Source organism: Rousettus aegyptiacus, unplaced genomic scaffold (assembly GCF_014176215.1).
Source record: "Rousettus aegyptiacus isolate mRouAeg1 unplaced genomic scaffold, mRouAeg1.p scaffold_m13_p_10, whole genome shotgun sequence".
Classification (NCBI taxonomy): Eukaryota; Metazoa; Chordata; class Mammalia; order Chiroptera; family Pteropodidae; genus Rousettus; species Rousettus aegyptiacus.
Genome location: NW_023416285.1, coordinates 47,375,716 through 47,388,458, shown reverse-complemented (window position 1 = coordinate 47,388,458; position 12,743 = coordinate 47,375,716). Strand labels below are relative to the sequence as shown.

The 12,743-nt window shown below is 35.1% G+C and overlaps 1 protein-coding gene and 1 pseudogene across 2 annotated transcripts in view; one reads left to right on the top strand and one right to left on the bottom strand.

Annotated features, from left to right (window-relative positions):
• Nucleotides 1-12,743, top strand: part of BMP2K (BMP2 inducible kinase) — a 112,591-nt gene that overhangs the window by 23,765 nt on the left and 76,083 nt on the right. The window lies entirely within an intron of this gene.
• On the bottom strand, nt 4,583-4,700 carry LOC118608982 (annotated as a pseudogene).

Genomic DNA, 12,743 nt, shown 5'->3' with positions numbered 1-12,743 from the left:
TGTCATCTCCCATTCTTTGGATTATCTTTTTACTTTCACAATAGTGTTCATTGAAGCATAAAAGCTTTAAATTTTAATGAATTCCAGTTTATTTTTTCTTTGGTCGCTTGTGCTTATTATTTTTTTTTATTATTTTATTTTTTGGCCTAATCCAAAGTCACAAAGATTTATACCTGTGTTTTCTTCTAAGAAATTTTAGCCTTTTCTTTAGGTCATTCATCCATTTTGAGTTAATTTTTGTATATGATGTGAGGTACAGATCTGACTTCATGTGAATATTCAGTTGTCCTAGCACCATTTGTTGAAAAGAATCTTCATTCCTCATTGAATGGTGGTGGTATTCTTGTTGGAAATTAACTGACTGTAAATGTATTGGCCTGTTTCTAGATCTGCAGTTCTGTTCCATTTATCTATATGTCTATCCATAAGCCAGTACCACATTTTATTGCACTAGCTTTTGTCAGTAGTTTTGAAATTAGGAAATGTCAGTCCTCTGACTGTTCTTTTCAAGATTGTTTTGGGTATTTTGGGTCCCTTGCATATCTATATAAATTTTGCGAAGAGCTTGTCCAGTTCTGTGGAAAAAAGGATTTGTTAGGGATATTAGGTGTTTGTTTTTCTTTATTTTTATTTTTAAGGAGATTTGAGGACATTATCATCTTAATTCATTCTTCTAGTTTATGATTGAATGATGTTTTGTAGTTTTTGGTATACAAGTGTTTTATCTCTTTTGTTAAACTTTTTTTTAAATTTTCAGTTACAGTTGACATTCAATATTATATTAGTTTCAGGCAGACAGCATAGTGGTTAGACATATGATTTAGAAGTGATCCTGCCTGATTAGTACCCACCTGACACTATACATATTACAATATTACTGACTATATTCCCTGTGCTGTACTTTACATCACCTTGCATATTTCATTACTACCAATTTGTACTGCTGAATCCTTTCATCTTTTCATCCAGTTCCCCAACCCCTCTCCAGTCCAGCAACCATCAGTTTGTTCTCTGCATCTATGAGTCTGTTTTTGTTTTTGTTTTGTTTATTTTTTAGATTCCATATATGAGATCATATGATATTTGTCTCTGTTTGACTTATTTTACTAGTATAATACCTTCTAGGTCCATCTATGTTGTTGCAAATGGTGAGATTTCTTTTTTCTTATGGTTGAATAATATTCCATTATATATATGAACCATAACTTCTTTATCTAATTATCTATTGGTGGGCATTTAGGTTGCTTCTGTATCTTGGCTATTGTGAATAGTGCTGCCAGGAACATAGGAGTGCACAGGTCTTTACAAATTATTGTTTTGGTTTTGGGATAAATACCTAGAAGTGCAATTGCTGGGTTAAAAGGTATATCCATTTTTTATTTTTGAGGTACTTCCAGACTGTTGTCCATAGCAGCTGCACCAATTTTCAATCCTTCCAATAGTGCATGAGGGTTCCCTTTTCTCTACATTCTTGCCAGCACTTATTTATTGATTTGTTAATGATGATCATTCTGACAGGTGTGAGGTGATATCTCATTGTGGTTTTAATTAGCATTTCTCTGATGATCAGTGATGTTGAGCATCTTTTCATATGTCTATTGGCCATTTGTATGTCTTTTTTGAAGAAACATCTATTCACTTCCTCTGCTCATTTTTTTTTTCCGGATCGTTAGTTTCTTTGGTGTTGAGTTGTATGAGTTCTTTATTAAATTTTAGCTATTAACCTCTTATCAGATGTATCATAAGTGAATATCTTCTCCTATTCAGTGGATTGTCTTTGTTTTTTTGGTTTTTTTTTTTTGATGGCTTCCTTTGCTGTGCAAAAGCTTTTTACTTTGGTGTAGTTCCATTTGTTTATTTTTCTCTTTTGTCACCTTTGTCCAAGGAGATACATCAGAAAAAAAATATTGCTAAGAGCAATATCAGTTAGTTTACTGGTTATGTGTTCTTCTAGGAGTTTTGGGTCTTATATGTAAATCTTTAATTCATTTTGAGTTTATTTTTGTTTATGGTGTAAGAAGATAGTCTAGTTTTATTTTTTATTTTAGCATGTATCTGTCTGGTTTTCTCAACATCATTTATTTAATAGATGGTCTTTATCTTACTGTATTTTCTTGCCTACTTTATCATAGATTAATTGACCATATAGGCATGAATTTACTACTTATGGGTTCTCTCTTCTGTTCCATTAATCTATGTGTCTTTATGCCAGTGCCATGGTGTTTTGATTATTATAGTCTCGTAGTATAGTTTGATATCAGGTATTGTGATCCTCCACCTTTGTTCTTAAGATAACCGTGGCTATTCGAAGTCTTTTATGGTTCCATATAAATTTTAGGATTATTTGTTTTAGCTCTTTGAAAAATGCCATTGGTATTTTGAGAGAGATTGCATTGAATCTGTAGATTGCTTGGGTAGTATGGACTTTTTAACGAAGTTAATTCATGTCGATGAGTATGGTATATGCTTCCATTTATTTGTATCTTCTTCAGTTTCTTTCCTCAGTGGCTTATTGTTTTTCGAGTACAGGTCTTTTATCCCCTTGATTAAATTTATTTCTAGGTGTTTTATTTTATTATTTTTTCTGCTTCAATTGTAAATAGGGTTGTTTTCTTACTTTTTAATAATTTGTTGTTAGTGTATAAAAATGCAACCTATCTCTGAATATTAATTTTGCATCCTGCAACTTTACTGAATTCATTTATCATTTCTAACAGTTTTTGGTGGAATCTTTAGGGTTTTCTCTATATAGTATCATGTGATCTGCAAATCATGATAATTTTACTTCTTTATAATTTGAATGTCTTTTATGTCTTTTTCTTGTCTGTTGCAATTAGGACTTCCAATACTATGTTGAGTAAAAGTGGTAAAATTGAAAATCCTTGTCTTGTTCCTAATTGTAAGGAAAACACTTTTAGCTTTTCCCCATTGAATATGATGTTAGCTGTGGGTTTGTCACACATGTCCTTTATTATGTTGAAGTATGTTCTTGCTATTCCCATTTTGCTGAGTTTTCATTATAAATGGCTGCTGGGTTTTGTCACATGCTTTTTCTACATCTGCTGATATGATCATATGACTTTTATTCTTCATATTGTTTATGTATCACATTGATTAATTTGCAGATATTGAACCCACCTTGCATCCCAGGAATAAATCCCACTTGATCATGGCATACGATCTTTTTAATTTCTTGCTAAATTTGGTTCGCTACTATTTTATTGAGGATTTTTGCATCTATGTTCATAAGAGATATCAGTCTATAATTTTTTTATTTTGTAATGTCTTTGCCTGGCTTTGGAATCAGGGTAATAGTGGCCTCATAAAATGAAGTTGAGTGCCTTCTATCTTCTTGAAGCTTTTATAATAGCTAGACATGGATAAGTATTAATTCTTTGAATGATAAAATTTACCTGTGAAACCATCTTGTCCAGGACACTTGTTTGTTGGGAATTTTTTGATTACTAATTAGATTTTGTTGGTAGTAACCAGTTTGTTCAGATTTTCTGTTTCTTCCTGATTCAGTCCTGGAAGATAATATGTTTCTTTTAAGTGCACAGACAGCATTTTCCAAGACAGACTACATGTTAGGCCACAAATTTCAAGTTGTTGAATTTGTTGGCATATAATTGTTCATAGTATTTTCTTATTATCCTTTGTATTTCTGTGGTGTCAGTTGTCACTTCTCTTTTGTTTCTAATTTTTATTTGGGTCCTCTCTCTTTTTTCTTGGAGAGTCTGGTAAAGGTTTATCAATTTTGTTTTATCGTTTCAAAGAACCAGCTCTTGATTTCATTGATCTTTTGTTTTGTTTTGTTTTGTTTTGTTTTGTTTTAGATTCTATTTTATTTCCATTTAAATACTCATTATTTCCTTCTTTCTACTGTTTGGGCTGCATTTTGCCTTTTTTTTTTTTTTTTTTTTTAGTTTCATTAGGTGTAGTTAGATTGTTTAGTTGAGATTTTTCTTGTTTCTTGCAGTGGGCCTGTATTATAGTGAATTTCCCTCTTAGGACTGCTTTAGCTGGGTCCCATAGATCTTGTGTCATCATATTTTCGTTTTAATTTTTCTCAAGATATTTTTTGATTTCTTTCTTGGTCTTATTGTTAACCCATTCATTGTTTAGTAGCATGTAATTTAGCCTCCATGTGTTTTGCTGTTTTTCAGTTTTTTTTCTTGTAATTGATTTCTAGTTTCATAGCATTGTGGCCAGAGAAGATGCTTGATATGATTTTACTCATCTTAAATTTTTTGAAACTTGTGGCCTGACATGTAGTCTGTCTTGGAAAATGTGTGTGCACTTAAAAAGAATATATATTCTGCTGCTTTGGGACGAAACACTAAAAATATCAATTAAATTGATCTGGTCTATGTTGTCATTTAAAGCTGTTATTTCCCTATTGATTTTTTTTTTGGTCTGAGAGATCTATCTGTTGATATCGGTTGGTAAAGTCCCCTCATTTGACTGTATTACTGTCAATTTTTTTCCTTTATGTCAGTATTTGCTTTATGTATTTATATACTCCTGTGTTGGGTCATCAATGTTAACTAAGTTTATATCCTCTTGTCGAATTTTTTTTAAACTCCTACAGCACCTGGTATTCCAAGGTGGTCTCCCTCCAAGTACTAACCAGGCCCGACCCTGCTTAGCTTCTGAGATCAGATGAGATTGGGCATGTTCAGGGTAGCGTGGCTGTAGATTTCCTCTTGTTAGATTGATCCCTTTATCATTATGTAATATCCCTCTTTGTCTCTTATTATAGCCTTTGTTTAAAATATGTTTTGTCTGATAGAAGCTCTTTTTCATTTCAGTTTTTATGAAATATCTTTTTCCATCCCTTAAATTTCAGTCTGTGTGTCTTTCTATCTAAAGCGGGTCTCTAGTAGACAGCATAGGTATGGGTCATGTTTTCTTAGCTCTTCAGCTACCCGATGTCTCTTGAATGTAGCATTTAATCCATTTACATTTAAAGTGATTATCGATATGTATATAATTATTGCCATTTTATTATTCACATTTATGTTCTTTTATTTTTCTTTATGCAGTCCCTTTAATACTTTTGTAATACTGGTTTGGTGATGATGAAATTCTTTAGCTTTATTATATCTGGGAAGCTCTTTATCTTTCTGTCAGTTTTAAATGATAGCCCTGCTGGGTAGAGTACTCTTGGTTGTCGGTCTTGGTTTTCATCATTTTGAATATTTTGTGCCAGTCCCTTCTGGCCTTCAAAGTTTTTGTTGAGAAATCAGCTGACAGTCTTATGGGACCTCCTTTTCAGGTAACTAACTGCCTTTTTCTTTCTGCTCTTATGATTCTCTCTTTTTCTTTACTTTTCTGTGTTTTAATTATGATGTGTTTTGGTATGGCCTCTTTGGGACTCTGTACTTCCTGAACTTGTATGTCTATTCCCTTTGCCAGATTACGAAAGTTTTCAGTTATTATTTTTTCAAATAGGTTCTCAATCCCTTGCTTTCTCTCTTCTCCTTCTGACAGTCCTATGATATGAATGTTATTACATATAATATTGTCCCAGAGGTCTTCTAAACTATCTTAATTTTTTTTTTGATTTTTTTTTCCTTTTTGCCATTCTGATGGGGTGTTTTTTGCTGTGTGGGCTTTCAAATTGCTGATTTTATCTTCTGCTTCATCTAATCGTCTGTTGATTCCTTCTAGTGTAGTCTTCATTTCAGTTATTTTATTTTTCATTTCTGACTGGTGCTTTTTTTTATGGTTTCTATGATCTTTTTTATGCCTACTATTTCTTTGTTGAAGTTCTAAGTTTCTTAAGCATTCTAATAACCAGTTTTTAAAGTTTGTTTCTGATAGATTGCTTACATTTGTTTTGTTTAGTTCTTTTTTTGGAGTTTTCGCCTGTTCTTTATTTTGGGATAAGTTTTTGTCTCCTCATTTTGGCGGCTGTTTCTGTGTATTTAGACCTGATAATGTCTCTCTGTCTTGGCATGGTGGCCTTACATAGTAGATGTCCTGTGGGGCCCAGTAGCACAGTCTTCCTGGTTATCTAAGCTGGGTACTACAGGAGTGTCCCTTTTGTAGGTTGTGTGTGCCCTCCTGTTGTAGTTGAGCCTCGATTGCTGTTTGCATGTCAGTGGGGATTGGAGGGATTGACCCTCAAATTTACTGGCTGTGAGAATTAGCCATGACCACAGTTTATGAGCTGCTATGCACGGCTGGTCTCACAGAACAGGATTTGCCCCAGTGGGCCCTGGTGTTTGCGGAGACCATCCTTTGGGTATGCTGTTTGTGGGGCTAATTGGGTGGTGCTTAATTATGGTCTGCAGCTGGCCACGAGGTGTGTTGGTTTGGGGGCCTCTTGAGCGGGGCTCCCATGCAATTCATGGTCAGTGGCTGCCTGTAATTTGTCCAGGGATACCTGGTAGGAGCTACAAAGTGATTCATGGTTCGTTATTGCTTCTTCTGGACCTGGAGGTGCGTGGGAGAGGTCACACTGTGAACCAAGGCCTGCTGCCATAGTGCTGGGCCTGGGGAAGTTTTATAAAAGGCCCAGGGTACCTTGAGGCCTGCCTCCACCTGCCGGCTGCCCATAATGCTCAGCTGCTGCAAGAGCTTCAGGCAAGGTCGCAGGGAGTTACCAGGGTGGGGTGAGTGATGTTCACCAGGTTAGTGCAGGTTTAGATTTGGCATCAGAGCTGAGCCTGGGGCTAATCAAAAGGCTCAGAGCACACTGAGGCCAGCCACTGCCCACCTGGGGCCCATGGACCTCAAGAGTTGTCCAAGAAAGTCTATAGCACAGGCCAACACTGGCTGTTCCCCCATGGCCAGAAAAGCCTCCAGCAGTACTCAAATTGGAAGGGATGGGATCTTAGGGAGCCACCAGGATGGGATGGGTGGTGTTTACCAGGTTAGTGTAGATTCATATTTGGCGCAGTGCTAAGCTTTGGGTCACTCAAAAGGCTCAGAGCAGAGATCAGCTCCAGGAGGACCCCCAATAGTTGTCTAAGTGAGTCTGTAGCATGAGCCAATCCTGGCTGCCGCTGGCTACCAATTTCTGAAAAAGCCTCCAGCATTGTGTGAGTTTGGTGGGGCAGCATCCCAGGGATTCACCAGGGTGAAACCAGTGGACTTCACTTGGCCAATGTAGATGCAGATTTGGCCATGCTGGAGGTGGACTCAATGTAGGGAGCGTGGCACCCACCCACTAAATACATGGGAGAAGGGCTCAACACGTGGACAGTGGTGGTTGTCCTTTTAGTTTTCACCCTGAAGCCACTCAATTGAGTCTCTTCCTACATGCATTTGTTGGTTTACCCTATTAGTTTTTCCGTTCTTTATTTCTACTCTAATTTTAATTGTTTTCTTCTGTCTGCTTTATTTGAGTAGAATGTATTCACTTTTTCTGATTTTTAATGTAAGAGGTTAGGTTATTGATTTGAGATCTTTCTTTTCAGTGTTTACAGCTATAAATTTCCTCCAAGAACTTATTTTTAACTGCATCCCATAGTTTTGATATGCTGGGTTTTTTTCTTTTTTTCTTTTTCATTTCGTTCATCTTATTTTCTCATTTACCTTATGATTTTTTTTTCTTTGATCCATAGGTTATTTGAGTGTGTTCTTTAATTTCTACATATTCGTGAATTTCTCAAATTTCCTTTTATATTTCTAGTTTTAGTCCATTATGTTTGGGAACATACTTTGTAAGATTTCAGTCTTTTAAAATGTACTCATCTCATTTTATGCTTAAGATATGATTATCCTGGAGAATATTCCATATGTACGTGTTAAAGGTGCGTTCTGCTGCTGTTGTGGGGAGTGTTCTAAAATGTCTTCTAGGTCTAGTTGCTTAGTAGTGTTCAAGTCTTATTTTCTTATTGGTCTTCTGCCTACTTATTCTATCTGTTATTGAAAGTTCAGTATTCTCCAACTTTTGCTTGTCAATTTCTCGTTTCCATTCTGTCAGTTTTTGCTTCATGCATTTTGGGGCTTTGTTTTAAGTGCATATATGTTTATAATTATATTTTCTTGATAGAGTAACTCTTTCATCTTTATAAAAGGCCCTTTCTTGTCTCTAGTAACTATTTTCTTAGAGCCTATTTTATATGGTGTCAGTATAACCTTTCCAGTTCTTTCTTTGATTACTTCTTGTATGATATATATTTTACCATCTTTTAATCTCAGCTTACTTGTCTCTGAGTCTAAAGTTTTTAAAACTAATTTCTGGCTCTTTATTGATATTTTCTACTTGATGGGATATCATTTTTATATATTTATATATATTTTAGACATGATTTTCATTAGTTCTTTGATTGTATTTGTAATGATGATCAAATATTTTTTCTTCTATATCCAACATCTGTATTTCCTCAGAGGCAGTTTCTCTTGACTGCTTTTACCTCCTCAATTTGGACCATAACTTCCTGTTCCTTTTCATGGCTCATAATTTTTTGTTGAAGACTGGACATTTTAAATAATATAATGTGGGATCTCTAGAAATCAGGTATCTTTACAGGATTTGCTTTTGTTGTTGTTTACTTTAGTGGCTTTCTTGAACTGATTCGGTAAAGTCTGATTTTTTTTTTTTTTAAATGAATTGCCACTGAAGTCTGCTCAGTTATGTTAGTGGTCAGCTAATGATAGGACATATATTTCCTTCCAACACCTGGAACTATTAAATCTTTCAGCTTTTGCTGAGGGGCTTTGTGTGTATGTGTTGGCGTGAATTCAGTGCTCTTTACAGCTCTGCTGCTTCACCTTCACTTCCTTCTTATGCAGAGCCTCAGTATCAGCCAGAGGTGAGAGGGTAGGGTCTCCTCAGATCTTTTTGGGCATGTGCGTGGCCCTCTAGATTTCCTGAAATATGACAGTTTTTCAAAGTCCTCTTTAGATATCTTATTCCCAAGTAGTCTGTGTAAGTTATTTGGTTCTTTCCCAACTTGTATCACTGCCAAAGACAGTTGCAATGTTAATGCAGTTGCTGCTGATTGTTTTCAACAGATGCTCTGACTAGAGGGCTTTTCCCATAGTCTGAATTTTGAGTCAGGTCAAATAAAGACCAAGTCTGAGAATGAAGGTTTCCAGGGGAACAGCCTGACAGGTCTAATAGTGATGAGTCTTGGACTCTGGTGAGTCCAAGCATGTTTTGTTTCCTCCAGTATTTGCTAGGCTAGTAGTTTTTGCAGTTACTGTGGTCTTGAGCTCTGTCTTTTTAAGACTACTGTGGAGTTGGGAGAGAATGATGGAAATAGGACAAATTAAAATGTCATAAGGCTCACTGTTCTTACTGAGATTCATTCATTTCTTTCTTGGATAAAAGCTCCTTGAATTGTTGTAAGTCTTTGGGTAATTTCTAGAGTCTTGAAAAAACTGACTGGCAATTTTTTGCCAGTGTTCTCATTGCTTTATGAAGGAACAGATTCTTGGAGGTCACTAATTTTCTATTTTGGAAGTGCCCCCCTACCCAAATATTTTTATACCCGTTTCCCCCCCATGCTTTGCTTTTACCTCTTGGGAAACTACAACACATTCTTCCAAGATTCAGCTCATTTATTACTTCATTAGTGACACCTTTTTATATTCTCTTCCATATACTATAACTTCTTTTTGTTTCCATATGTCTTCAACATAACTCTTTTACTCTACTCATTATGTTTTGTTTATCTATACTTCCTATTAGCTTGTGGGGCATTTGAGACTTTTTATCTCTAATTCTCTAGTGTTGAAGAATCCCTGGAGATTATCTGTAGTTGTTAACATAGTTTTACAAATGAGACTGAGGCCTAGAGGGATTTATGACAGTAAATACTTGACTAAGTATTTAGTGGCAGGAATGTTTCTAAAACCCACTTTCTGCTAATTATGAATTTTATGTGTAATTGTGAATTTGTGGTTATATGTATTGCTAGATATTTGCAAGTGAAAATAAATATACTAGAATATATACGTACAAAATAAGATCAGGAGATTACAGATGCAAGACTACTTAATTTTAAACGTAGCAGGGACGTCTTTCTGAATTTTATAAAAATAATTTAAAAATTGGTATATATGTGTGTTTAAAGTAATGAGTTTGGTATTTTTGATAAATCTACAAATAAATGAGTGTTGTTTTACCAAGTAATATCTAATAAGAAGTTCTGTTTTTGCCCATTGATAAAGACATTTCTTATAACACATTTTAGAAGTTATGTAAGAAGTTTCAGGACCGTTTTATAAAATATGCTGATTAATTGCTGACTTGTCATATATTATTTTCACACTTTTTTTCCTCCCGCAAACTTTGAAATCCTTCAAAAACTTGATCTCTCTTCATTCAGTTAACTTGGTTAGGGACAACTCATGACTTTTTCGAAATTCTAATCTCAAGAAGTGGGAAATTACCCACATTATAAATATTGAAAAGAATTTATGATAGCCTCTGTTTCAAACAGAGATGTTAGAGAATTGTGTTAGAGTATGAAAATGATGTGAAAAATCAGTGTTAATAACTTTAGTGATAATATTTATGTTTGAGTTTCTGAACATAATATCTACATATGCAAATATATAATTTGTTTAGTATAAACTGGGTCCTAAAGTTGTATTGTTATAGGACACTATCTATATGGTATTAGCTTATTTTATCTTACCATTACTTAATACCCCCCAAACAGGAGGTATATCATAATGCTAATCATTGATTTTTGTTTATATAGTCATGTACTGCTTAACCATGGGGATGCATTCTGAGAAATGCCTTGTGGATTGTTAATCAATTTTGCAGTTGTGAGAACATCATAGATTATACTCACACGAACCTAGATTGTATAGCCTGCTACACATCTAGGCTCTACGGTATAGCCTATTGCTTGTAGGCTACAAGTCTTTACAACGTGTTACTGTACAAAACAGCATGAGAGTAAATTAAGCACAAGAGAATGATGCTATCGAGAGCCACGGTAAACCTGAGATGTGTGAGACTGCTGCTGCAGGCTTACCATGGCATACTGTTTCACGGCAAACTCTTTATAAGTAGATAGAATACACTTTAACAATGAAAAGTATAATATAGTAAATGCATAAACCAGTGACCTAGTTGTTTATTAATATCAAGTATTATATACCGAACATGATTTTTTGTGCTGTACTTTCATATGACTGTCAATACAGTAGGTTTATATACACCAGAATCACCAGACATGTGAGTAATGTCTTGTGCTGTGATGTTATGAAGGCTACGATGTCACAAGGAGATAGGAATTTTTCAGCTCCCTTAAAAATTTGTATATATGATCCATTGTTGACTGAACATTGTGTCGCATGACTGTACATAGTTCTCAGTTAATGAGAAATATGTGATATTTACATACATATGTAAGTAATCTTACAAATGATGGCCGGCTTCTAGGACCTGTTTAGGACTCTCTTACCTGCAAACAGAGGAACTCATCTCAAATTATTTTACCAAAAAAGGAATTTTATTGGCTGAAAAACAGAAACATGGTATCCTGAAGCCAGTGGAGATTATTTTGTATCTAGTCTGTTAGATGTTTATAGGTATACATTAAAAATGCCTACACAAAATGCTATCCTGTGTGGCATTGTTTACCTGATCATTTGCATATTGCTGGAAATAGAAGTTTCCACATCTTCACTAACAATTTCCTTATGGTAGAATTCTATAACAGGAGCAAGTCAGCCGCATTGGAGGAAAGGAGTAAACCTCTAGTTAGTTTTGTTCCCAGCACCCAGTATCTTGAGCAGTGCTTGGCACCTGCGTGTAGTTAATATATGTTGTTGAATGAATGAATGAATGATTTATATAGTAAAGAAATGGAATTCTATTTTCAGAATTTGTAGTGTATATTAGAAGTACTATAGTTAACACCAACAGCAAATGATGATTTAGAGATTGCTTTTTATTTACAGAGGACCAACGTAGGAATTATAGCTTATCAATTAGAACTACTTCCAGTAGAACCAGTTTATTAATGTTAAGTCGTTCACTCAACAGATAGTTGAGTGCCAGGCAAGGTGGTGGCATTGATGATACTCTGATAAATGAGATATACACAGTCTCCATCTTATGGAACTTACAACCTAGTTGTGGAGAGAGGAACTGAATAACAAGTTTAAATATTGTGGTGAGTATGTCTTTAGAAGTTCCTGTTCTAGGGGTTTCAAACTCAGATGCCTGCAACAGGCCAGCCAGGTAAGATATTATAGGAGAGTGAAGTGGGTGCATTGAAACTATTGAGAGTAGAGGGAGCTGTGATGAACTGCGCAGAGCACATGCTCTGTAAAGGGTATAGCAATTGACAGCTCCATCTGATTGATGTCATATAGGAATGAGGGCCCACTGTTTCCTTCTTTCCAAGTTTTTCAGGAGAAACTGAAAAATCTAGATTGTCATCTGAAGTATCACAATTTTCTGAGGTACTGTGCAGTCTAAATTAAACATAGTTTTGACCTATTGGGCCCTTCGATATAGGAAATACTGACTATTAAGTGTAAGGTTCTACCAAGAATAAAACTCTGAGGGTGGAAGGGTGTTATTTCTCTTGATTACCCTATTTTCCTTCTGTTCCTTCTAAATTTTAATGTTATTCCCAGATCCTTCCATTTGTAATTATATACCTAGAGTTTTCTTCTGGCATAACTAACAAGGACAGGTGTGAGTATAAAAATCATTAGAACATGAGATTTTTCAGAAAGAATACACTTTAACAATGAAAAGTATAATATAGTAAATGCATAAACCAGTGACCTAGTTGTTTATTATTATCAAGTAT